Source organism: Strix aluco, chromosome 3 (assembly GCF_031877795.1).
Source record: "Strix aluco isolate bStrAlu1 chromosome 3, bStrAlu1.hap1, whole genome shotgun sequence".
Classification (NCBI taxonomy): Eukaryota; Metazoa; Chordata; class Aves; order Strigiformes; family Strigidae; genus Strix; species Strix aluco.
Genome location: NC_133933.1, coordinates 4,979,576 through 5,006,650, shown reverse-complemented (window position 1 = coordinate 5,006,650; position 27,075 = coordinate 4,979,576). Strand labels below are relative to the sequence as shown.

Sequence of the window (27,075 nt, the reverse complement as noted above, 5' to 3'; positions counted from 1 at the left end):
CAAAAGGCCTCACTCCACATTGCCTCAACCCTTTCTAAGTTTTCTCTGCCTTTGCAAAGTCAGTGTAAAATGCCACCGTGTCAGAAGAGTTGCACACACCTATATTACATGCAGATCACATCAATGGCAGAAAATGCAAGCCAGTAGAGATCATCCTCAAATTTCTTATAATGATCTAAGAAAGCAGACAGACAACTGAAGAAGGACTTTTTCAGGCTAAATGAATGATGAAAAGGAAACCCACAAACTGGAGAAAGATTTTTTTAGGCTAAAAAGATAGAAAGGAAACCCACAAGTATTACATGAATAAAAGAAAGCACATTTGCATTGGCCTCTGTCACAAAGTAGAGCTAATTTCTGCTGCATTTTGTGGAAGTCTGCAAATCAGGAGGAAATTTTGTGGTAACTTTATTTAATTTTAAAGTAATTTTTTTTAATTAATTGAATGGAATAATGAATAACTCAGTCATTAAAACAACTGTGAAATTCTTCATTTGTATGTTAAAAATTGGTGCTATCCCTTCTTTACTAATCCTGATGCTTTTAGGACTGGATGAGACAAGCTGTGAGTTTAACTGGCGCTTTTACAAACTTAGTATGGAATGGCTGATGATTCTGGTAGACGGGAAAATACAGGAAAAGATTTTGTGGCAAAAGAACTATAACCCAGTATTTTAGTTTAAAAGATTGGCAGTGACATAGTTAACACCATCAGCATCAATGTTGCCATAGCTTTGATTGCAAAGGTGTTCCCCTGATGGTGTTTGTTACGGGCTGTCAGCAGACTCAGGCAGACAGCATTTCATTTCTTTCTGTGTGCTTTTTATTTGCAAGATTTCTTTGCAGTCCAGGTCTTACACCTACCCCTGCCCCTGAGCTCTATTACACCAGTAAAGACTTACTTTTCCCATGCTGAACAGGACTTGATAACTGTGCTTTTGTTGAATTGAACGGTGCACAAGACCCACTCCTTCTCAGCGTTTGGTCTTAGTTTTATGCTCTTTTAACCCTTCCAGCACCACCTTGTAAGTGCAGTATTGCTTTGCCAGCAGAGCACACACACGCTTGGCTGCTGGGCCAAAGGGCTGTGGCTTCACTACGGCTTTTGTGGGCAGGTTTCACGGGCTTTCAGCTCATTTGTGTGGGCACTGAGGCAAACGTGCGATGCCAAAGGACACCTTCTTCTAGCAAGAGTTGGTAGTGTAGCTTCTGGCTTATACACCTGTGACCTTAACTTTAACAGAAATGAATGAAAGACAATTAACGCAGCTATTGCTACATATAAACATTTTAACAGGAGAGTAAAATTCTATACGCGGCGATCATGAGGGTAGAAGGAATGTAAATAGACAACTTTCCACTATTGACATGTATTTGCAGTAAACAGAGTAATTAATTATGTCTATAATATTCATCCTTTCCTTTCATTTCTGCCTGATGGTGAAAGTGCGGCCATGTTTCAACCAATGGAGTGATATTTTTAGCAGAAATCTTCTTTAACTAAGTCGCCAGAGTCAAATCAGCAGCTGACAAAATATAAGCATTATGAAACTGGGCTGATGGTGTTATTTGTAGAATGGGATTTTTAGCTGAAGAAAGGCAATATTTTTCAGCTATGAGGGACAGAAAAAAAGATGCTAAAGAAAAGATCTCCTTGTTTTTGAGAGTCTTGGTTATCACTGATTATTCATGTTCTTTTTCAAATTAAAGAGCCTTATCTTTAAAGAAACAATTTAATTATCCGTATATCCATATATCAACCTGTCTGTCTGTCCATCTTTCTGTTCATTATATCCTACAGTGTTTGAAGCAGGTAGCAAGAAGGAAGGGAGCTTGCCAGCTTGAGATTTTTCCCTTGTGCATGCAGCCATTTGTGGTGAGAGCACTGTCATGTGGAAATGCAACACTGTAAAGAAAATAGAAAAGGCACAAGAGATTATAGGCCTGAGTCAAAGCCCCATCACCTCGAGGAACTGCTATCCAAAATGTGTCTGAAAGGAGCTCAGGAGACCACCTGCACCTCCTCACTACTGCCAATGGATTTTCTCTAGGGCAACAGAGCTTTAATAATGGATAAGCAAAAAAAAAAAAAAAAAAAGGTTGACCTTTCTGAGGGCACTCTGAGCTATCCCTGAGGACCAACAGCCACACTCATGGCTCAGGGCTCACTTTCTGCACTGTCCGGGGCAGCCCAGCCCTACCCATGGCTCCACTCTCTTCTACTTTGTGCTGTAGTCTCCACTGGGAAATTAAACTGTGGAAGTAGGACTTAAAGCTGAAGGAAGCCCATGATCTTTTGAAAAACTGACTTCCTTTCAAAAAAGAAAAGAAATAGCTAGAGCCACATTATAAAAAGAAAGGACCCTACTTAGTTTTTAACTACCCTCATTCCCTGTTTATATATAGGTGATGCACAGAGAGACACGTGAGTATGTAAAACGCAGCTGGCACAATGTAAGGACACAGCAGAGTATCTTTTTAAATGCTGTTTATATGGCAAAAAAGCCCAGGAACCCAATTTTAAATGAATAAACCTTTTACAGATCTAAATTTTATTATTTCAGGACTCTTTTACAGAGTCACAATGACAAAAAAAATCTGCTGCTATTAAACAGCTCATGTCCCTGAAGTGAAGCTGGACCCTCGACCAGCCCACTCCCCAGAACCTGCACTACTGCAGATGCCGTTCAGAGAAGGGAGAGGATCTGGCTGCTCCCTTCACTGGGCACAACTGGGAGATTAAATGGGAAGATCCTAGTGTCGTATCCACTGTTCATTACTGGTGAATATTTATACCAAAACCAATAAATTTGGAATGACTGTTTAAGATGTGTACTTACAGTGCACTTACACTTGTACAAGTCAAATATTGAAAGCATCTGACATTTCTAGGCTAAGTAACAAATTATATTAGCCACAGGAATGCATAATAGCACCCCACGGATATGCAAAACTTATTCACTCATTTTCAAAGGCCACCACTGCTTTCTGATTCACACCTACAACTAATTCCTGGCTGCTACTCATTTCCTAGGAATCAGTAATATAAATTCGAAGAGGCCAAGGGCACACATTCACCCTGGCTTTCCCTGGTGCAGGGTATGAGAACTCTTCATTATTTATTACAGGCTCACAAGGCTGATTTAGAAACCTCTCTTTCTTCTGAAGTCCATTTCAGCCTTCACAGGCTGATGAAAAAACACCCAGCACGCTCCTCCAGTGAAGATTACCCAGACTTGCAGGCAAGGATTTAGCTGTATTAATACAATAGCACAACTTCTATTCTTATTTTTTCTCCTTTCTTTTTTTTGTTGACCAGTCAATTCAACGACAGGCTAGATAGTACCTCAAGGGCATCTCTTCCAACCACATGATCAGCAGATTAACAGAGAGGCTGCAAAATCCTTTCTGCTCAAACTATTTTAACAGAGGATCAAAATCTTTCTCTCTGCGTGGGGATTTTTATTTAGCTAGTTCTTTTTATTCAGTTTGTACATGTTTGTGAAGGAATTAAGACCTGCAAGGGCAAGTAAGATGGTCTGGTTTGGTTTCTAACCTTTTCCTTTCAATTTTTGTATGGGAGTAGAATATTTTCCAGTTCCTTGTGGGAATGTTGCCCCTTCCCTGGGTCTTACGGTTGCATCGTCATTGGTTGAATCTCATCAGCCCACAGATGATGGCCCTGAAAGATCAGAACTTAAAACATTTTGCAAAAGCTCCCCCTTTTCCCTGCTGCAGTTCATGTTCTCGTTAAGGGAGATGGATATATTGAAATAGGTTGTGATACAATCTGTAGGGTAAAGGTTCGGGAAAGACATGAGCTGGGTGGGCCCTGTGGGGTTACATGAGATTTACAGAGCTCTGCTGAACAATAAAACATGAGATTAAATTTGATTACATAAATAAAATAAATGGCAACTGACTGATTCTTGGCCCCAGCGGCCTGGCTACTGGGAAGCTGATGTGCTAACTACTTGCAGCGTAGAGGTATATGGGGATTCCTGTTGAAACCCTTTATATTTAATGCATACTCTGAGGTATGCAGGTACAACTACTGCTGATGGCAAGAGGGTGCATTCATTGTTGTAGCACAGGGGTGTTTTTACTGGAGAAAACAGGACTCAAAAAACCCAAAACAAAAGCAGAAAAACAGACTGCCTTATATTCATCCAGGGCACAAAAGCACACCTGGAGCTACGTACCTTGAGAGGATCACACATGAAGATCTACACACAGCATGGCCAAGAGGTTTCTTTGGCTACAGCATGTGTTGAAACAAAACTAACCCGCTCGCTCAGCTGCTGGACAATGAACCACAGCAGTGAGCTGAGACGAGAGCAATTCACATCCTACCAACAGAAAGAGCAAGAATAAACTCAGCAAAAAAAAAATAATAGCTGACATTTGAGAGCAATCACAGTCTGCTCACGAACAAGTTGCAGACTTCAGCAAATAGAGGATTCCCCAGAACTGTGCTTGGATATTCCCACAGCCTCACTGTCGATATCCTACAGCTCCAGATTTCAAGCTGGGGAGTAGAGCGTGTGCTACACAGCTGAGGGCAGAGGGATTTTGCCTCACTGCCGGGCAATGAAAGCTCCAATTCTTTTTTCGTTTAAATCCCTAAACCTTTTTCTGCCATCACTGGGGACCTACATGGGGTGACTTTGGGCCTTTAAGACCAGAGGCTTTATAAAGAGCCATGCCAAAATGAAGGAATAAAATATTCCTTGCAGTGGATGAATAGTGACAGCCAGTCTGATTCTTCTAAACATTAAAATGGTACTTGTTTTACATCAGAAAAACAGGATTTGCCTTCCAACCTCTACCTTCATAAGACTCTCATTTATTTAGGCACATCTGCATTCATTCACCTGAGCATAAATCCAGAGAAATTCTGGGTTTCAGGTGAGACAGCCTGCTTTTCCAATCCTTTATATGAGAGCACAGCTTGTCCCAAGGACAAGCGACTATCAGCAGTGCTGCCTCCAGAGCCTCACAGAGATGACTCACCCAGACTCAGCCCCCAGCAGATCGGGAGCAAGAGCCACCACTGCTTGTGAAGCTGCAGCATGACAAGGACCACAAAGCCCGTGATGAGCCCGAGCTGGGGGTGTACAACTCCTAACACTGAGCACATCTGGCCCAGCACAGTCTGTGACACAGAGGAACTACCTGAACAAGAGGGATGGCAGCAGATGTCCTCCTAAAAGGCATATTTGGCAGTGGTAGGTGGCTTCTGGTGATGTCCCCAAATGGGAAGTTAAGATTTGGTACACTGTGAAGCCTGTGAGATCCGGCATTGTAAAATAAGGGAACTCTATCCCACAAGGTTCTTTTACACTTTTAAGCAGCCAAGAGGTCAGTGTTCAAGGCCAGGTATCTCAAGCCGATGGTGCACCCAAGGATTTTGCTGGAGCTGTTCAGCAGTAAGTATGTCTCTCCTCTGAGACCCCCCAGTAGAGAGCCATCTTTTCAGGTTCTGGTAGAAATGCTCTGGTCTTTCAATATCAGCCAAAACCCCTTTATTTTTTTGGCTGGTTTTAGTTTGGAGAGCTCTCCCTTCACTTCTATCCCTCCTGCAAATGTATGTTTGAGGATTTTTAGTAATGGGGATATTTTGAAGACAAGAACAATACTTGCTAATGAAGTCATTCGTTAGTAATATAAGTTCCAATCAAGAATATTGACACGCTTTACTATATATTTATAAATACTACTCCTGTAAGTGAAGACAGCAGGATGGGGCATGAACTTCACTTGAATGTAATCCAATTTAGATCTAAAGCAATCATTGTTTTCTTGTGTACTTTATGTAATCTGAATTCCTGGATGAAGAACCAACGAGTCTTCATTCTTGACCTAAAAATAATGTGGGAACAATTCTCTGTCTGATACAGATTTTGTTTCCTGTAAGCAACATTGGCCAGTTCAGGTATTTCAGACTGAACTGCTTTTGTGGTGCTGACACTTATTTCTCACAAAAAGTGAATAAAAAGAAGGAGATGACTCCTTCCTTCATGAAACCCCAATGACACACAAAGCAGAAAATCCATGCGGTGTAAGAGAACTTGTAGTGCAGCTGCTGCCTTCACACTTAACCTGAGGGTAAATTGAAGACCACAGATTTAAATGAAGTTGCCCTCTTAAGCTTTGAAAATGCATCTAAAGAGCACATCTCGAGGACATATAGCCTGGACCCATCTGGTAGACTAAAAGCCCCTTGTTCAAGCAAATGAAAAAAAAAAAAAAGCCATTGTTGAAGAAAAAAAGGACTATTTATGTCACTTAAATCAGTTAATGGGTTAAGAGAGCTTTGTAACTGTATTTCAGCCCTGTAAGCACTGAGCCCTGTGACTGACAGCCAAACTGTTGCCTGAAATGTCCCAGGCTTAGCCCAGATACAACAAAGACAGCAAGCAGGTCTGTGGTCACAGCCCTCAGGTTCTCTGGTCTCCTCCCTCATGTGGTGAAATGCCGTGCTAGTGAAAAAGCTGCACTTCCAGGTGACCTTGAGCTGAAGAGAATAGGGGCAAGAGATTTATTTAAGGAGCTTGTGGGAGGGGCATGCTCTATTTTTAAAGAAAAATAATCCATTTTGGGAGTTTATTGCACTTTGGACCTGGGTGGCTGCCAGAGAAAAAGGAGGGCCCTCCTCCTTAGAGGGACGTATTGCAAACCCATCGTGAGCCTTCTACAGCACCTGCCTGACCTCACTGGGCTTTTCTGCTCTGGAACAGCCCCATTAGCAGTGGGATGCCCTTCCCCATCTCCCACCACTCTCAGCCAGACCCACAAGTCCTCCTTTCCCAGGATGTCACCTCCTTGCCCTCAGCAACATCCCCTGGTTCCTGCAAACCAGAGGGCACTGCAGTCTGTGCAGTGACTCTGCTGCAAGTGCTGCTTCCAAGGTTGCAGTGAAGAGGTTGAGAAGGAGGCTTCACGGGTGTTAAATTCGGGCAGGAGTAAAGCAGGGAGGGCACGCTGCAGTATCCATGTTAATATTTGATGCAGTGAAGCCCTCTGCCTCGGGGATTTGCTGTCAGCCGCTGCAGCGTGCGCAGTCTGCTGCAGGATCCGGCGCTGCAGCCCTGCAGGAACCAGATCCGAGCGTATGTCGCTGGGGCAGAGGGTCTAGCAGGCGACGGGCAAGGAGAGGGGTCAGGTAGCTGTTAGCGAAGCTTCGTGCTCTGTCCTTCATTTGTTCAAACCCCAGGTGAAGGGAGGCACAACGACAAGCTGACAAATTACTTATTTTCTTCCCTTCTCCCTACATTCCCCTTTCCTCACCATCAGGCTGCCTTGAATCCAGGTTAAGTAATGCAGGATAGCAGAGTCACAAAAAAAGACTAATTATTTCCTCAGGTTTCATTAGACATCAAGGGTAATTGCTGGCTGAAACTTCAGACGGGCCCTGGATGAACACGAACAATCATCAATGCCCAGTAGACAGCCGGCAGCAGTCTGTGAAGCAAATTTAGCTTCAATCTGAATTTCAGGCAACCCAAAAATACAGGCCATGATTGAAAACTTTGTCCCAGCGTATGGAAATAACTGTAGCTGTGGCTGAAACTGGCAAATGTGGAAAATTAATTTTAGATTAATTCTGTATTTAAGAAAAAAAACCGCCAGCTTGTGAGGAAGGACTCTGCACGCCTCTTTTTCTTTACTGCTGGAAAGCAGTGAAGTGCCTTGGGCTGGGTGAACTAAACTATCGCTGTGGGAAGGATTTAAAATCTGTCTCTTCTGAGGACTTGGCCTAAGAGCATGGAACAGGTCATTCTCTTTAATGAAACGCTATAAAGATCCTTCTCCCTGTCAGGCTAAGGTGAGAAAGAAACTCCTGCATAATTTTTCTCAGAGGAGTTCATCTCACTCCTGCTGAAGCAATGAAGTCTTCCTGATGAACCCAGTGGTGGCAAATTTTAGCTCATAAGGCTGATGTTATAGTAGTTCATACTGACTACCTTGTCTAACTGTAGATATCTATTCATAATGAAAAATCAATATTTATTCATATTTAGTAATTGTTCTTTGAAAGCAGAGGTTTCCCCTGCTTATCAATACAAAGTAATATCCCCCTTTGGTAAAAGAAAGTTCTCTGCGACTGACACATGACACTTCCTATGCTGCATCCCAGCATGAGTCCACTCAGTACGGTCACCCATCTCCATCATGATCTGTGCCATCTTCATCCGAGGAATGTATAAAATTCCCTGGGATGGAAAACAATAGACCAACCCATCAGTCCTCAGTTAGAAGTTGATTAATGTCAGGGGTGATCATCCACTAGGAAATTTCTCCCAGTTATTTTATGTGTCTGAGCCAGGTTAGTGAAACTTTTCATGACATGGGAATCCTAGTTCTATGGCAAGCCTTGCTACTTCAAGCCTCCTCTGACTTGAAACAGGAACAAGAATTTTAAAAATCTATCCCAAAGCTTAATGAGGCATCTGTATGTCCAGGACATTTCAACAGGCCTTAGCTCAGCACTAATACAAGCTCACAAATAATACCAGCACAGCAAACGCTATGTTTTATGGCACAGATATGGAGAGCAGAATAGAAGCCACATATCTTCACCTCATTGTGTCTCAGTGCAACAATAAAATTCATATGAAAGCTCATTCCTAGAATTAATAAACACATTGAACTGCAGCGCTGGGAGCATTAGGTCAGGAGCAAATTAATGTCATTGAGCCAGTGAAGCTTGACTAGGTAAGGCATGTGCCATGTTTGGACTGCTGAGAAGGCTCCTTCGTTTTGCTGCTGATTAACACTTGCCCTTCGTTAGCAGATGTAGTAATGGTAAGATGTGAAGATGGTCTGTCAAAGCAGTCTGCCTCCTGAGTCAGCACATGAAATTGTTAACGGAGCCTTTAAGGGTCCCTGCCCAAGAAGTTACCAAATCCAGAACAAAATCCACAGCCAGGGTTGTGTCACTTATACCCAGTTAAGAGGAGAAGCAATGAGTCGTTAAGTACACTCTCCCCTTCCCACTCCCTCGGAGTAGAGGTTTGGCCACTAGGATTTACTGCCTTAGCTCTTCCGGACATACAGACCGTAACCACCAAGGAGCAGTATCAGTCACACACTAAAGGTTTGTGAGTGAATCACCAGAAGTCTGTGGCACGAACAACTGCTCGCAGAGACTCAGGAGTGAAAGTGGATACCAGTCCTCTGACCCTCAGCAGTCATCCAGTCCCAGGCTAAGGGCAATCTCTAAACATGACCAATTCAAAAGCTAGACGGAAGGAGATCACAAAATACGAGTGTTTTGGGTATCCCCAAAATCACCTCCCAGCAAGTGTCTTGGCAATCTTCCCTGGCTGATACGTAGCCTCAGACCCTCGGTGGCCCCATCTAGGGCCACTAAGGAATAGCAGTGCCTATCAGCTTGTTTTCTTTTAAGACACCCCAAGGCCCACAGGAAGAAGAGGCACAGAGCATGTGGAAAGCCAGGGAAAGGAGAGCTGTGTTAAGCTTTTCCAGCTCTTGTGGTGGGTGATTTTTGTCCCATGAGAGCCTAAGATCTGAGCAGGTGCCCAGAAGGCACCATAAGGGATCAATTACAAGTGTATGTTGTGATACAAGTACAGAATTCACTAGGATACGAGGATTAAAATATGATTTCTCCAGCTATTCGTTTGGGTTTTTTAAAAAGATATTTCTTTATGAAACATGGCCCAGCATTTGTTACTCCAGACAATGTAAGTTTCAAGGCCATACATTTTATGCTTAATGCTATTTCCAGAAGAGACGGGAGCCTGCATTAGAGGCTGCCAACCACAGCTTCCATATTATCCCAGACATCTGATGCATCGTCTCCAGAAATGGCTCAACCATGGGAAGGCCGATCAGCCTTCATCTGCCTTCATCTCATCCAAAAATGAGATGTAAACATTTCCCACTTTCACTACATTTCTGATGCCAAAGTTATGAGGCTAGAGCAGCTTTTTTAACATCTCCAAAGCACAAGCAAAAACACTTTGTCCCCTTCTCTCTCCAATTCTGATTGTATATCAGTATTTCTTGGCTCTGAAGTCTATAATCAGTCTAAATGTGTTAGGGGGTTTTGGACTAAACAACAGTACAAATGTCATTCATCAATATAGACTCTGGCAGGAGTTGAACTAGACTCATCCCAGACACATAGATAGACAGAAGTAAGCAAAGAAACAGAAAAAGTTTGCCATTTCATTAGAAATGAGAAATATACTGATTATATAAACTAATCAAATAATGATCAAAAAGCTTACTAAGAAGATTAAAACTCTTCATTTCTTACATAAATGGAAGCTTTGCAGAAAATGAAAAAAAGTGCAAGTATTATTTCTAAAAATTACCCTTATCATTTTCAAAGCTTTGACAAAATTTATTTCTTTCCTTTCTGCTAGCAAATTAAAGGTCCATTTTCACTGCCTAAGGATCTGGCTACCTTATCACTCTTTCTGTACCCATACTTAGTTAGCCAGCTACTAAAATAAATGCAATACATTACGTTGCTTATGGAGGGAAGTGCTGTCCTCTTTGGTATTGGAATAGGTAGAAAATGGATAACATTTAAAATACTGAATTTCCCCCAATATTTCATATTCTGAGCTTTCAGATTGTAACACATAATTGTCTTCATGTGAGAAATACTAAGTTTGAGCAGTAACGGAGACATTTATACAGAGTGAGGTGGTTGGATTCTGAAATATGTTCATTTCAACAACATTGATTAAACAATGTTTTTATATTCTTTGCTGGACTGATTTATTAAGCAAATTTATTACACAATTTGTCTCTCGGTGACCCATAGTTAACACCTGTATGAGGACATCATTCAACAGCACACAACAACAGCATCCTGGTGTTTTACTCAGAAATCTAATTTATCACAAGCAATAATAATTGTATCTACTAGAACAAATATTTATGTTTTTACATGCACAAAACTGGCAATATTGGTTTTCACAGTGACAAATAGTTGCAACTCTTTTCTTCAGTTTATCTTTTTGAGTACTAGAGAACCTCATCCTTTAACAACTTACTTCCTTAGTTCATTGTTAACCTCTATAAAGTTAACTCTTCACGTGGTTTTACAACCTGCTTCACATAAAAACGGTACTTGTCCTTTGCTTTTTTACGAGTTCTAGGCAGAAAACTTCAAGAAAAGAGATGTTTGCAGTAATGGCCAACTAAGCTGCCATCTGACCTAGAAATGGAACTTCTTGAATCACAAGCACAAGTAAATGGCTTAATTTCCTATGACATCTGCAGTTACATCTGGACATTTCGCTTTGGTCCATCTGTATTTGGCAGTCCTGCAGTGTGTATAATTTGCTCAGAGAATGCCAGATTGCTGCTGACCCTTACAAGTCCACATGTATACATCTTCTCTTCCTTTGAAGAGAGACAGGTCCTGGCAGTTCTGTGAAGAAATTTTAAACAGCGGAGCACATGTCTCTATCTCAGCTCAAAGTAATCCACCCCTGGCTTGAGATGGACGCTTTTTTTGATCTTATGCATCTTGTTTGTTATGTCCTGTCTCAGAATGACCACTGGGACATGAGTCTGTGGAAATGAGACTGTCACCCAGACAACAAAAACTTTTTATACCTCACCGGTTTAAAGCCAGTTTCATGGCTCGTCCCTGTATTACTACATATGGCAGCAGAGAAAGGGATTTTCTAAAATTCAGGTTGAATACTCTTGTCCCAGCATTCCCAGCAACTTGCTTAGAATTTTTCATATAACTGTATCGTGCTATATTAGCCTTCCTGCCATTGCTATTTGTTCCTCTATTTTACTCACAGCAGACTTGAATAGCCTGTCATCTTCCTTTAGGAGGCCTTTTAACAATGTTGAAGCATCTATGAGGAACGTTATAATCCAGACAAGCTAAATCACTGTCCTAGATATTCTTCTTTGCTCAGTGTGATTCTCTGGGGGCTGCATCTCTTGTGACTGTTGCTAGTGACAGTTGCTATTTCTGCAGAGGTGAAGATGATAGCTCAGCTGAGGAAATGTGACCAACGTATATCCAGCTGCAATTCTGCATTTTTAATAGCATTCTCCTGGTGCCTCAAAATAATATTATTTTACATGCCACTGCTAGGATTCTCATAAAAAATCTTGTGAACAAAATTACTGGAAGTAATGCTTGCCAAAGCATCGATTTTTGAAATGTTTAATTAAGAATATTCACAGAGAGCAAATTCTGGATTCGAAACACAAGCTTTTCACTTTACCCACATCTGTAGCCCTTGCACACACAGTAAGGGAGCAGAAAGCCCTCTGTACAAAATGGAAGGAATGCAGCACAGGGTGGAGCAATGAGCAGTCTGAAGATCTAGAAATTCTTTCGTCAGAAAAGATTCATCAGATCATTTCAGATGAAGAGGAAGTCAAGAAAAATCAAAATTTCTGGTGAGTATTCCCAAAACACAGAAAAATTACGGGGATTTCACTATATAATTGATTTGCTGGGAATTGTTCTCTTGCTCCTTCAACTGAGTCATACCTTGAAAGTGTCTCAGCCATGTGATTACTGAGGTGCTGATGAGCCACTTTTCTCAGCCTTGCCCCTGCTTCGGACTTAAAGAACCGATTCAGTAGAGGTGAGTCAGTTCTGCTCTGCCGTGTTGGAGAGAGGACTTGGCCAAGTTCTCCTTTAAACTTATGATGATTCATAGCAAAATTCCTATTATGCTCAACTGATTAAGTGGTTTATAGAATAGGCTGTGTTCTTGCCTTGTATAAACCACTGTAGGTTTGTATATAAGTAACTTTCTGCCTAGTTTCTCAGTGAATTAAATTATTACTAACTCTGAGATTGAGGCAGGGGTTGCGCTATTGGTTTTGTGGTGTGCAGAAGGCCACAAGTGCAGCCCTTGTTTTCCTGGGGCACGTGAGAAATGGCATTCAATGCTTCCTGAGCCTCTGTCCTGCACTGTGCCCTCCACCAACATTCTGCTCTTCCCTTGGAAAGGAGGAGCAGCTCCACAGCTTGTCTTCTGGGTAATGCAGCTATGCATTATTAAAGTGTTTGCACTTAAGATGTTTGCTTTTTGAATAGGCTCCTTTGTTACTGTCTCCAGAGAGTTAAAAAGTGCTTAATTACTGCCAAAAAAGCCCTTCCTCTTTCTCTTAAAGTGTATTTTTAAGTCAGTGGTTGTTAGCATCTCCACATGGTGCCAATCAGGTTTGCTCTTCTGATTGCAGTGGTGCTGTACTGATTTACCCCAGCTATCCATCTGGGACTAAATACTCAGTTGAAAGGGGAAGCATCCTACCACTGCAACAACTTCCTTGTATCTATTGTTCTGGTTATTTCAGCTCCATAGGATGTCTTGCTACCAGCATGGTACGTCAGCTGGAGAAGGGCTACCTCTGGCTGGTAGGACCTGCCCATGGCAGGTTCTTAGCCATCTTGTTGTTAATGGTCTGCACCAGTGTTTCTGGCACATACTTATAGGCCTTTATGCATCAGGACACCCCTAGTCCAAGTGCTGGTCTAATAGACTTTGCAAAAATGTTCTTACCTGGTTTCTTGGGATGTCCCGTTTTGGCTGAGGACTTGGCATTTGAACATTTTTCTATAATCCTTCCTCATTTTTTTCCTTGCCCTATTCATAATTAGCAGAAGTGGTTTTTTACTTTCTCTTTACCCAGTGAAAGTGGGGATGAGACAGGAAGAAACATTCTTCCTACCCAAGTGAAACATAACTGAAAGGTTTTGGGAAATACCTATATTAAAGCATTGCTTCCTCAATGTAAGAACTGCCATTTTTCAGTAACAACACCCTTAAGCCTGGAATTTTTCTGACGAAGCTCCCTGTTGCTCTGGAAGCCGACGCAGTTAGTGCTGTCCCAGCTCAACAGTCTGTGGTGGGTTGACCTTGGCTGGATGCCAGGGGCCCACCAAAGCCACTCAATCTCTCCCCTCCTCAGCTGGACAGGAGAGAGAAAATATAGCACAAGGCTTGTGCTTCGAGATAAGGACAGGGAGAGATCACTCTCCAGTTACAGTTATGGGCAAAACAGACTAGTTTATTACCAATCAAATCAGAGTAGGATAATGAGAAATAAAAACCTAAATCTTAACACACCTTCCACCCACCTAGCCCTTCTTCCCAGGCTCAGCTTTGTTCCCCATTTCTCTATCTCCTTCCCGCCAGCAGTGCAGGGGGCAGGGGATGGGTGTTGAGGTCAGTTCATCACACATTGTCTCTGCCGCTCCTTCCTCCTCAGGGGGAGGACTCCTCTCTCTCTTTCCCTGCTCCAGCATGGGCTCCCTCCACAAACTTCTCCCACGTGAGTCCTTCCCACAGGCTGCAGTTCTTCATGACCCGCTCCAGCGTGGGTCCCCCACGGGGTCACCAGTCCTACCAGCAAACCTGCTCCAGCGTGGGCTCCTCTCTCCACGGGGCCACAGCTCCTGCCAGGAGCCTGCTCCAGACACATCCTCCTGCTCTGGTGTGGGGTTCTCCCCGGGCTGCAGGTGGATCTCTGCTCCGCTGGTGACCTCCGTGGGCTGCAGGGCACAGCTGCCTCACCATGGGCTTCACCACGGGCTGAAGGAGAACCTCTGCTCCGGCGCCTGGAGCACCTCCTGCCCCTCCTTCTTCACTGACCTTGGTGTCTGCAGAGCTGTTTCTGTCACATATTCTCACTCCTCTCTCTGGCTGCGGTTCCACGGGGTTTTTTTTCCCCTTCTTGAATATGCTATCCCAGAGGTGCTACCACTATCACTGATGTGGCCAACAGCGGGTTCCTCTTGGAGCCAGCTGGCGTTGGCTCTGTCGGACATGGGGGAAGCTTCTAGCAGCTTCTCACAGAAGCCACCCCTGTAGCCCCCCCCGCTACCAAAACCTTCCCAGGCAAACCCAATACACAGCCACATTTATTTGACTGATCTGGTGAGCTCCCCTGTCCTGGCAGCTGTGTGCCAGCCCAGGAGACAAAGCTCTATGATCTTTAATTGTAGCTTGTGCTGCTGGACAGCTTGTCCTGAGCAAAGCAGCAAACTATGAGACATGATCAAAATGACTGTGACTTTTTTCCTTTCTCTCCCTCGCTCTGGCCCATAAAACCATTCATCTGAGCAACTGCTTACAAGCACGAGCGCGGCATTCACAAATCCCACCTCGCAGTGGGATCTCATCACTTCTGGTGATACCCTTTTTATAGTCTACCACTTTCATTCTGTCTCATGTCTTCAGCTGTGAGGCAGTAATTTAACCCCCCATCTGGCGCTATTAATTTGCACTGATAACTTCATGTCTCTTCTAAAATAGGCTTCTATTTCTAACACACTTGAAAAGAGTGCCTTTTTTAGTCTTTCTAGCTAAAAGAAAAAAGTCTGGGTTCTACCTTGTGATATCACAAACACTGGTTTGCTTTTATTTTCGATGTAAGTGCTGCAGAGCAACTGCGTGTCTTAAATACCACAGTGAGTAGATAGCAGTCATTAATGTTTTGCTCAGTTATTTGTCTCTGAAACACTAACTACAGGGGAACAGTTCTTACAAATACTGCCATCCTGGTCTCTTGGTGTCTGTATATGCATCTGTAAGACCTCATTGTAGCTAAACTCTGGCTGATTCTTAATTTCTCCCTTTTCTGGCACAGGCTGGTTCATAATTTTCCCCTTTTCTATTAACTTGCTGCAACCCTTAAGAGTAACAGAGCTTGAACACATGAAGAACATGTATTGCCCGCACAAAACAATGCTGTGATGTGTCTGTGCTGCCCCTAGATGTCATGCCAAATTGTAGAGGCCTGCATGTGAATGCCACCCCTCTGCTTCCCTCCCTAGGGTCTGGCAGCAGGACAGAGGAAGAAGAGGAGGACACCCTGCAGCCACGTCTTTCCTCTCCCCATCTTTGCCCACAGCTGGCAGTGCAGAGAGCTTGACTCAAGAGTCAGTCAGACATGGGGTTATTAAGCAGCTAAGGTGGCTTTGCTTTGTCATTGGCCTGGCTTTATTGCTAAGAGATCTAGTGCCAGAAAGACTGGCACTTGAAGAAAGTAGCCAGCAGAAAAGTTTAAGGTAAAGGCAAAGACTGGAGTGTGAGCTTGGGGCGTGCTGCCCGGTGGTCAGAGCTGCTCTTTCTCAATCTGCAGCAGTGGTTTACAGAACCGTCCTTTATGTTCTGTGCCCACCAACTGCTATAGGTTTTCTTCTCTTAGTGAAAGAAGTAGAAGTTAGACTAATCCAAACTCTTCATGAGATTAGGAGTAAGGGTGCACTTCTGCACCCCTTCTGCATTTTAAAATACAAAGATTGAACAGAAGGTTGTGTCTGCTAAAGTGATGCAGACTGGACACCAGGAATGAGAATAGTTTATGACTTAGGGCACTTTTAAGGTGCTCTTCTACTTGAGTATTGAAGTTTACTTTTTAAGTCTAAGTAATTGTCATTGGCGGGCTGATAGGAAAAGAGCAGCAAGAAAGAGAATTAATCAAAAAGTCCATCTTGTCCTTTCTCTTATTTTAGTCTGCCTGGTTTTTGTCTTTTTTTTTGTGTTTGGTTTTGGGTTTGGGTTTTTTTTTTTTTCCCATTCCCCTAGTTATTTTCTTTTTTTTTTATTCTCTTGTCCCCTTCTTCAGCCTTATTGGTACAGCAGAGCATTGTTTGGCTAAGATACAAGTAACTCTTCTAAGCCCAGGATTTGGCCTACCCTGATTGACAACAGTGGAAAGCCTGGTTAAATTTTGAAGGGTCTCTCACTTTACATGGGAAGTAGATTGTTTTGGGAAATAGATTTGGGAAATAGATGCTGCAGGCATGAATGGAAGAGCTCTTTGTCTGGAGAATAGCTGAGCGTACAACACATTTCTTGGAAATGTCAGCAGAAAAACAGTCTAGACCACAAAAAGAAGGTAAAGAAATCTGTAAACAGCTCGGGAGTCTCACATTCTGTGCTTGAAGGTCTAATCTCCAGCATCATGGAGTATGTCCTGGCTGTTGGATCAGTGTCTTATCTCTTCACCTGCCAGGCTGGGGAATCTTTTAAAAGATTTGTGAGTAATCTCCTAAGTGCAAGAAAAGGCTTTCTAGGGGCAAGGAAGGAACAGAAGTATAATGGGATCCTGACTGGGAAAGATTGGAGCTCTCAAGAATATGAATGTTAAAGAGGAAAGCAAGTGTTACTCCACAAAGGAATAGGAGCAATCATGGGAAAATCACAGTAGGGCAGCAGCAGAGCTGCTCGTCAATCTAAGTAGCTGTTTAATAACTTTGCAGATAAATGGTTGCAGCCACAATAAAATATTTATTGGATTTCACTGTTCAATTAAAAACCATATATTGTCACATTCTCCACCATGGGCAATTTTGAAATCAAGACTGGATAATTGCACTGCTGGAGAAGCAGTTAATACAGAGAAGCCCTATAGCTTATGGGATGTTCTGCTTTACAGGGGGTTCAGCTCACTGATGGGTAACCTCTTCTGGCCTCTTAATCAATGAACCAGTCAAAGGAGAAGGAAGCACTGGGGTCCTTGTAGTTGAGGGTGCTTATGTAGCCATCTCCACCTGCACTGTGTTCCTGTCTTCCTGCTCCTTCCCCATGTGTGGGAGTAGGGTGGCCCATTGCATGCACTGCCTTCTCTGTCCCATACCAGCACACAAGGACCCCTGTCCCCAATGGGACTGACATGAGTCTTTCCTTCTATCTCTCTGTCTTGGGAGGGTGGTTTCCCTCAGAGCATTTGGGGAATACAAGGAGAGCAGAAAGCTGAGGTTGGATAAGGTGAGGTGGGACTGGGAGAAAAGCCCAAACTCCAAGAAACAAAAAGGTGGCATAATTACTGAAGGCCTCCAGAGGACAAGAGGTGCTGCTAGGCTCTCCTGTCACATGCTACCATCTATCAGCCTGCTTAATACTGTAACATTAAGTACCCTGGGCACTAATCTGGCAACTGGGGTAGCTAACACCTCTTTTGTGATGTCTGCAGCTCTCTTGCATTATTATTTGTCAACTGTTAGAAACGCACACCAGTTCTTGTTTACCAGGCTTAGAAAATGATCTTCAGAGCCTAAAGTTGCTCCAGGAGCAGCTATTTTGTACTATTTAAAAGAGTTAATTAAGAAAAAGGGACCTAGACGATGCAATGACTTAAAAATGCCTTGCTAATACTGAAAATTTGAGGCCTGCAGATGGCCCTACTGTTGTGTTACAAAAGTGGTCTAGAGCATTTTCAATTATACTTAGTGTATTCCTGGCGCCTCGAGGGTTTTTTCCACTGTCTCTTTCTTGATGTGCTCATCTCTAAAATGAACTAAACTGACAGGCCTGCACCACAGCTGAGAGCCATCCAGGCCTTTTTTTTTTTTTTTTCCTCTTTTCTTTTTTTAAACAAGAAAAACCTCTTAGGAAAATCAGACTTGAAGAGACTGGCTGCCTTATCAAGTCTAGTTTCTTGTGACCACCAACAGCTACGTTGTGTAATGTCCTTCATGAATTCATCAAGCGCCATCTTAAAACCCTTCGCTTCTGTTGGCCTTCCTGTCTCTCGCTCCTCTTGTTGGTATAATAAAAGAGATATATTTTCAGGAATTGCAAAAACAGGTACCATATCCCAAGAACCTGTTTTTAATGGCAAAAAACCTGTAGGAAATCCTTCAAAAGCCTAGGCAACCAATACATGTCTCCGTACAGCTGAGCAAATAAAACAAATGCTTCTCTGGGGAGAATGGCTGTTAGAAGTCAGCAGTGAATTCCAATTTAATTGGGTTCACATACCTTAGTTTGTTTCTGGAGGGCTTTTCACATACTTGAGTGTCACTTAGGTGAATACTCTCCGGAAAAGCAAATGTTTGGCTGAAATACTCAAATATTCACAAAACGTATCCAGGTTGTATATTCAGCTGTCGTGTTACCGGTTTGGAACCGGTGCTGTTGAAGAGAGAGGGTTCAGTCCCACTCTCCCCCTGCAGCTTAATGCAGCTCTGACAAAACACACGGCTCTGGCAAACTCCTTGTCTTGCGTTATGCCTGGCCACGAGAGCACGATCAAATGCGTGAATGTTACATCTACCTTCTGGTCTGGGATCTCTTTCTTCTGTTGCTATCGTGAATGTCATACTAATAATCTGGTTTATGTGGCACCTTCCAGCCAAACCTTTTACAAACCCAAAGGGGACAATCACGTGTAACACCCCCTTGAATGCTAAGTAAATGATAACCACCTATGTTGGGAGGATGTTGCATTTTAGGGGTATCAATTTTTACGTCACCAGCCCCAGGCAGTGGAGACTCTTATGCCCTAATATACATAAAAATATCTTTCCAAAGCTACAGGATACTTGTCCTGCATCTGACGCTGAGGAATGCAAACTAAAAGTTGTTTTATTCTCAGTTCTTTCTTCTGTGGATGGAGGTAATTGAGGTACTTGACAAAGGTTACATTTATTTAGTGTGTGATTCTTGCACCCGAATCCAGATATTCAGGGTGCAGCCCCTGCGCTTTAATCACTAAACCACAATATCTGAAGCTAAAGTGACTGTTACCGAACAGCTCTAGTCCAATAAATTGCAATAGCTTTCTTACTGTTTTCTGCAAGAACAAATTATTCCTAAGCGATGGCTGTGCCTAATAAATAGAGAACAGAAATTTGTCTCCTAACAATGTCAGTCACCTACGGGGTCAGTGCTGTGCAGCACAAGCAACCCTGAGCTCGGAGCGGCGGGTGTCCGTGTGTGCGTACGTGGTGCAGAGGCAGGAGCAGCACCGGGCTGAATCAAACAGCAATTCCCTGATGCCTGCAGAAAGGCAAGCTCGTCCAAATCCTTCTGAGGTAAATGGCGAGGTGGCTAAGGATGTGAATGAGGACCAGGCTGAACCAAAAAATCCTAATGCGGAGGGGAGAAAGAAAACTTTAATTTGCATCTAAAGCAGGGTGAAGCTAATTTTAGTACCTTTTCTTTTAAAAGATGCTTAAATATGCATGGAAGGCTTCTGTTCCCATTTAAAAAAAAAATCAGTGAATGGTAACACTATTTTGACAGATAAGCTCTTCTGAAGAAGTATACTTTTGTTTCGTGACATTTTTTAGAGTAGCTGGAGGAAACATATTTACCTCCGTAGAGCAGATCAATGAACTGGCATCTGCACAGTTCCACTGTGAGCTATAATTTCCAGAAGAGGGGAAGGAACCAGAGGAACAGTTGGCACATCTTCCAAATAACTGGTTTATACGAAAGAAAAAATAAATTACTTCTTCTGATACAACTGTATTGCAACCCAAAAACAGAATTCCTCTCCTTCAGGTGGAGAGTAGTTCTAAAAAATAAATACATCATGACAAACACCATAGCTGTGATGTGATCGGAGCCTTTAGTTTTCAACCCACCCCACACTAGTCTTCTAGTCTCTTCGACAGGCTAGTGATTGTGAAAGCCTTTGGAGATTTGCTGCCTGGGATTTTTAGCAAGGATATGCTACCGAGAAAATGTGGGAGATGGAAGCGATCAGTGTAAAATTACAAATGGGCCCTACCAAGCACTCTGCAGTGCCTTTGTATGGGCACCCCCCTGTTAATCGGTAGGTTTTGCGTAAGAAACAGCAAAACTTGCATTAATTTCAAAAATCACCTACACGAAGCATCCTTTTGTAATGCCTAGGATATACATTTTAGTTATTAGCACTGACAGAGCCTATGATAACTATCATTTTGCTCATCGATTCTACCAGTAAACTCTGGCACAATAAGTTCATCATATTAAAAGCACAATTAAAAACTATAATTATAGTAAAAATGCACAAGAACAGTTGTTCTCTTTCTGTTTTAAAAATGTGTACAATGAAACTTGACTTTGCCTTTCTTCTCTTATACGTCTGCTCTACCAATAATAAGTCTGAGTAGTCAAATATTAAAAATATTGCCTTAAAAAAACTTGGTGGAAGAAGCATAATTTTCCTGTGCATTTATCGGAATGCAGGAAAGCTTCCTGCTACTTCCCAATTCAGAAGAAAAATGAATGGCTCCAGCTAGGAAGTGCAATATTTGAAATCAAACTGCGCTTGGACAGTGCAGGTTTTGTTTTGTTTCACATCCACTTACAGAGTTCTGACTTTTCCTCCACACAAACGTGCCTCTAGGAGAAACCTCAGCTGTGTCCTGGGTTTTACACCATGTAAAAAGTTCTGCTGGTGTGATGTACCAGCAGAGTGCAGCAGAACCCAACCTGAAATACAGCCATAACGCGCAGTATTCCTCCTCCGCTGCTTCATCATTGCTCACTGTCACCATTTCTGAGGCAGACGGACTGCGTGAACCTTGCCTGTGAGAATCTGCGACAATGAAACCAGGCGGGTAAAAAACACCGTTGGGGGGGGGGGGTGGGGCGGGGATGGCATTTCAAGTTACTTCTGTTTATAGAAAAGCCTGCTCCTTCAGCAACTATACCCATTTCTGTTTTAAAACAGGAACCACGAGCCCCAGCTCCGGAGCTCACCAGCCTGGAGTGTAGCACAGCACTCAGTCATGCTAATTCACACCAATTGACAATGAGGCCAAATAATAAGTTAAATCCTATTTAAAAAAATGTAATAGAGCTTCGTTAGCTCTAAAAAAAAAAAAAAAAAAAAAAATCTTTTTTCTTTTAAATAGCCAGACAGAACACAGATTGGTCAGCCTTAACTTTCCACTTTCAAAGGGCGAGAACAGCCATGATTAATTACTTAATGTTTCCTCCTTCTCCTCCCTGTGCTTGTATTACAGTTCCGCTTTCTCCGGTGGGTAAGATAAAATACCACATCTCTCATTATTAAAAAAAAAAAGAAAAGAAAAAGGTTGTAATGCAATGATTGAATTCTCTTTAGAATTACAGCGTGGCAGTATATTTCAGAGGGGACGTGTATGCAGCACTTGTTTCCCTTTGAAAAACCTAAACTGCTACATGTCCCACAAAACGATGCGCAGGATTTCCTCTTGGACTGCAGGGCTGATCAATACACACCCAGTGCTGGGAGTGGAGAGCTTTCCATACCCTGCATTCACCTCTAGCAGCACACAGCCTGACCAGCAAACTTATTTCAGGGCCCCACGCAAAGTCTACATCACCAGTGGAAGGACTAGACTCCTTGTAATAATCAAAATCAGAAGTCCATGCTCATCTCCCTTCACATCAGGGTCCTCCTAATGCTTTGCCCAAGTTTGTGTTTCTTTCATCATGGTGCTCTCCAACACTAGTCAAAAGAGGATTGTAGGTGAGCATGAAGGCAAGGTAAGCGATGAGGCTATAACAAGCGAACCCAGTGAAAGATGCAAAGGCAAAGCTAAATTTCTTTCTAAAGTAACAGGGCAAGTGGTCCAAGCACTTCCTCGAGGCCACTCAAACCACTTTTGAGTCTCGCAACATCAGCCATAGAGCCACTATAAAGCAGGAAAAAGCAATTTTGAGCCTATGAAGTTGGCTTGTCTTCATGCTTTGTGGAAAGAAAAGTCCTAGAAAATTCAGTGGGATGTGGGACAGCATATTGAAAATTATTATCTGATGAGCAGCAGATTTTGCTGGTGGGAGTGTGTATCTAAGTTCTTGTGGAGGGAATAACAAAGGGGTGATAGACAAGAATTAGGAATATAACTTGTGTGTTTTGGAGAAGTGCTCATGGCAATACGATGCAGCAAGCTAAATCTGCAAGGTCAGTAGGGAAGAAAGCTAGTTTATTGAAGCTAAGGGCCCAAATATCAGTCAAGGCTAAAAATTAATGAGCTAAAAAGAAGTTGACTATTCTTTGACAACTATTGGCCTTGACAGACTCTATCCAGCACTCCGAGGAGTAGATATGTGAGCCCTGGTGCCTGCTCCAAAGTCCAGCTTCCTAGAGCTAATCGTGATCTGCCGGAGATCTGCATCCTGCTGCAGCTCTCAAGCAACGCATTATTCTTCTCCCTGTTAGATGCTCTAAAACGCTTGAACAAGTCTATTGTTACAGATTGCCTGGCACTCGCCCAGCCAAAGGTGACTGCATTGGTAGAGATGGGTGAAACGTCGTGGATAGAAAAATGCCCTCCTCCCAGTGAAGGCTGCAAAGTCAGTCTACATTCCTTGTGGCTTTACCTAGCTTATAACCCTAGAAATCTCTGTAGTGAGTACGTGTGTGTGTATAAATATGTACAGATGAAAGCACTGTGCTTATGTTATAAAGAGTTATGGCAGAGATTCAGGAAAAAATACCAGAAAAAGAGTAGTCATGTGACAACTAGCCAAGGCAAAGGTAAAACAGTTTTTTCTCTTCCTAGGCTTCCTTACATTCCCGAGAGAAGAAATTATTAACAAAGTGAGCCCTACACTGTGCCATACACTTCCCATTTTTCCCTGAGGGTTGCTACATATGCAGAAGCTGTAGCCTCGTGACACATCGGCATAAAAATTGGTGAAGTTGTTCATACTGACAGGGAAGTACTTTATTTTGTTACCTTGCTCAGTTAAAGCAGTGCAAGCATCGCTTTATTTCCCTTAGCATTTTAGCCCTGCTATTTGTTGCCATACCTAAAGCATACGGAGACAAATGAAAAGCTTTCCGTTGACCTGAAAAGCAGCTCCCACCTCCAGTGCAATAAATCTGCAAATTGGAGCTGCGTCTCGTTAGATGTATTCTAAGGGGTCGGTACTGGCTGGATTCTGCTGTTCTTTCTTTCACTGCCCCCATGAGTTCAATGGACAGGGAGCCTGGTCCTGAGTGCTCTTGGAAATGCCACTCTAATTTTCTAGTTAGCTGTAGAAAGAAAGTTAAGCTGTATTTATTTGGGGGTTGCTATTTAGCTGCATTTCGTTTCGTAACACGCTGAGTTTCTGCAACTCCTCTTGACTTCAGAGGCAGCCTCCAGCTCTTGCTTTTGCAAATCAAGCCTGCTTACACCTTCGGTTTGGTCACCTCTGTTGTCTTTTTGGCACTCGTCCTAGCTCTCAAACTCTTCAGTGGTCACCTCCTGGCTGACCCCTTCTGCACTACGCAGAAGCAACGGAAAACCACTGCTGATTTTTTCCTAGACTGGCGTCTTTGCCCGCGATGCAGGGAGATGGGGGGCCCCGGAGAGAGTCGCTTCCCCAGCCGTACCCCCCGGAGCACTCGTCTCCTCCCCTCCCTTGCCTTGCCGCCCACAGGGATGGCTGTCCCGCACCGTCCTCGTCTTGCCACGGTCGATGGAGAGTTGTTCCTGCCCAGAGCTAGGACGGGGTGGGGGTGCGGGACAGGCACGTCCTTGCGGATGCTGCAGCCGGGGCTGGCAGCGACCGGGTATGGGCTGTGGGGCTGCTCCACCACCCCCGGGCTGTGCCGCAGAGCAGCCCCCCCTTTCCTCCTCCCCCCCCCCCCCCCCCCCTCCGCTTTTCATCTGGGAACGAAACCAGCAGCAATTATTCAAGCCAAGCACGTAAACCTGGCAGATCCCGCGGCCCTGGTTTGACGCAGCTACGCAGCGCAGTGTCTGGAGGCGCAGCCCGATCCCCCCTTTTCTCCCCTTGTTTATTCGCCCCGCAGAAAGCAGCGAAGTTCCCAACTTTGCCAGCAAGGAGCCGCACCGAGGGCTTTGGGGAGACCGGGGTGCCAGGGAGCGGGAAGGACGACTCGGGGAGGGGTGCGGGGGGCAAGGACCGTCAGAGATGGGGGAGCCGGGTCTAGGCGTGCGGGGTGGCTTTGCCGTCGCCCCCCGCACCAGCCCGGCCGTGACGGGGCAGCCCGGGCGGCGCGTTACATAAGGCGGCGGGCTCCGCACCGCTCCGCAGCGCGGCCGCGGAGGGCGGGGGGAGGGACGGACGGACGGACGGACGCGGGACGGAGCTCAGCCCTCCCCATCTCACGGTTCGGTTCCCGGCAGCGGAGCCCGCGGCACGTTGTGCCTGAGAGGCCGGAGGGGCAGCGGCCCTGCGAAGCGCAGAGGGCCCGGAGCGCGGAGCCTCCGCGGGCGCGGAGAAGTCCCGGGGGGCTGCCGCTGGTCCCCGCGGGCAATGCCCGGTGCCGGAGGGACCCCGCGGGCTGGGCGTTACGTAACCCCCCGTTTCCCTTACACAAACACCTCTCCACCCGCGAAAGGGCAGGGAGAGAGGCCAAAGTCCTGAACGCCGATGAATTTCAGGAACTGAAGAGTATTTGCCTTTTTTTAATTTTTTTTTTTTCCCCCCATTTCTCCCTATTCGCATTCTGAGCTGCCCCGGGGGGCCGCGTACAGTCACCACAGTTCCTGCCTGCGGTCCCGTCCGGGAACGAGCCGGACCCGCCGCTTCCCGTGCGCCATGGCGGGGTCTCTCCGGGAAGGGCAGCCCGGGGCGGGGAAGGGCGGGGGGGGGGGGGGGGGTGTGCGGAGAGGCGCGGAGCCGCAGGGCGCTGCAGCACGCCCGCCCCCGCGGCGCGCCAGCCCCGCGCGCTGCCTCCGCGGCCGCGCAGGGAGGCCCGCGGCGCTCTCCGCGGTGCTGAAAGCCGCCCCGCCGGGCGGAGGGGCCCGGCCGCTCTCCGCCGTGCTGACTTCGCACCCCGCCACCCCCCCACACACCTTTTTTTTTATTATTATTATTATTGTTTATTTTTTCATTTTTTATTTTTTTTCCTCCCTCTCTGTCCGCGGTGCTGAAGCGCCGCCGCAGCCCGGCGCGGTGTGTCCCGGGCGGCCGAGCAGGGCAGAGCGCCTCAGCCCCTGCCTCCCGCCCCGGGGAGGGGGGAATGGCGCTGGTTCCCCTTCTCCTCCCGGGCTTCCCTTCTCCTCCGGCCTCCAGCGAGCGGAGAAGCACAACCCGGCTCCCCCTCCCCCGGCTCCATTTACACCCCCCTCCGCGCCTTCCTCCACCCGCGGAGCAGCCCCGAGGCTGGAGACCAGAAGCCGAGCGGGTCGCTCTTTAAACAGATCCTTTTCTCCATTTCCTTTTCAACCAAGACCGCCCCCTCCGCCCCCCCCCCCGCGCAGCCGGTCCCCGCGGTGGTCTCCCACCCTTACCTGGCCGGACCGGAGCGCGACGCCGGGCCGCGGGGTCGGGGGGCCGGTGCCGCAGCCGGGAGACGAGGACGGCGGCTGGTGCTGACCTCCGCGGGTCTCCTTCTTCAATGGACCGGGAGCCGTGCCCTCATCAAAGATGGCCGGCCGCTCCTACGTCAGCAGCTTTTAATAGCCCTCCCCGAAGCGCGGGGGGGGGGGGCAGAGAGGGCCGGGCGGGCTTGAGTCATCGCCGCCGCCCCGCTCCGCGCATCGCGCACCGCCGGCGGGGCGGCCCCCCGCCGCCGCCTCTCCGCCACCGCCCCTCCTCCTCCGTCGCCGAGGCGCGGAGAGGCGCGGAGCGGGGCACAGGGGGGCCGGGGGGGGGGGGGGGGGGGGGGGGGAAAGGGGCCTCCTGCAGCAGCGATTTCCTCCGCCAAAGGGGTGGTCCGAAGAGGGTATCCCTCTGAAGTCCCCGGTACTCCATATATGGCCAATCTACGTGGGCTTCTATTTTTATGTGTGAATTCTTCCTTCTCTCCTTTTTATTTCTCACAACATCCTGCCAGGGGTCTGGGTGTCTTAATCTGATTATTCCCCCCTCTCCTCCCCCCCCTCCCTCCTAAGTAAGAGCAGCCAAACACAAGGAAATCCATGGTTAAGGACATGTGTTCTAACTGATCAGTTGAGGGACAGGTTCAAGAAAGAGAAATTAAAAAAAAAAAAACAAAACAAAACAATAAAAGCCTGGGCACGTACATGCATACACACACAGCAGAGTGAGCACGTCCCACTGCTGCCGAGGAGGAAAACGGTAACTCTGTTCCAGGAAAGAGTCTGCCTTACTTATCATGGATTAATTAAAAAATTCATTCTGAGCGTACCTAATTTGGAGCAAATGGAGCTGTCTCCAGTGTGATTTCTAATGGGGAGGAAATCCTTTCATTTCATACAAAACGTTGCATTCTTGTAAAATTTATCTCTTAATGGGGATTTTAATGAAGGATGGGGATTGCATCTGAAGCGCAACGCTCTCTTTCATAACCTCAGTCCTCCCTTCCTTTTCATTCCACAAGCCTTCGCGCGCTCGTTTGTGGAACCATCCAGACCTACAGATGAGCGGCGATGCCTCCCTCTTCCCTGTCTGAGCCTCTCTCGTGAGCAACAAC

At 45.4% G+C, this 27,075-nt stretch overlaps 1 protein-coding gene across 1 annotated transcript in view; it reads right to left on the bottom strand.

Moving 5' to 3' along the window:
• The window catches only part of SNAP25 (synaptosome associated protein 25), a 65,644-nt gene extending 39,525 nt beyond the window's left edge, over positions 1-26,119 (bottom strand). The window contains exon 1 of the mRNA XM_074817222.1: positions 25,931-26,119. The gene's annotated coding sequence lies outside the window, so the exon portion shown is untranslated. The remainder of the gene's footprint in view (positions 1-25,930) is intronic.
• Between the last annotated feature and the right edge of the window lie 956 nt (positions 26,120-27,075).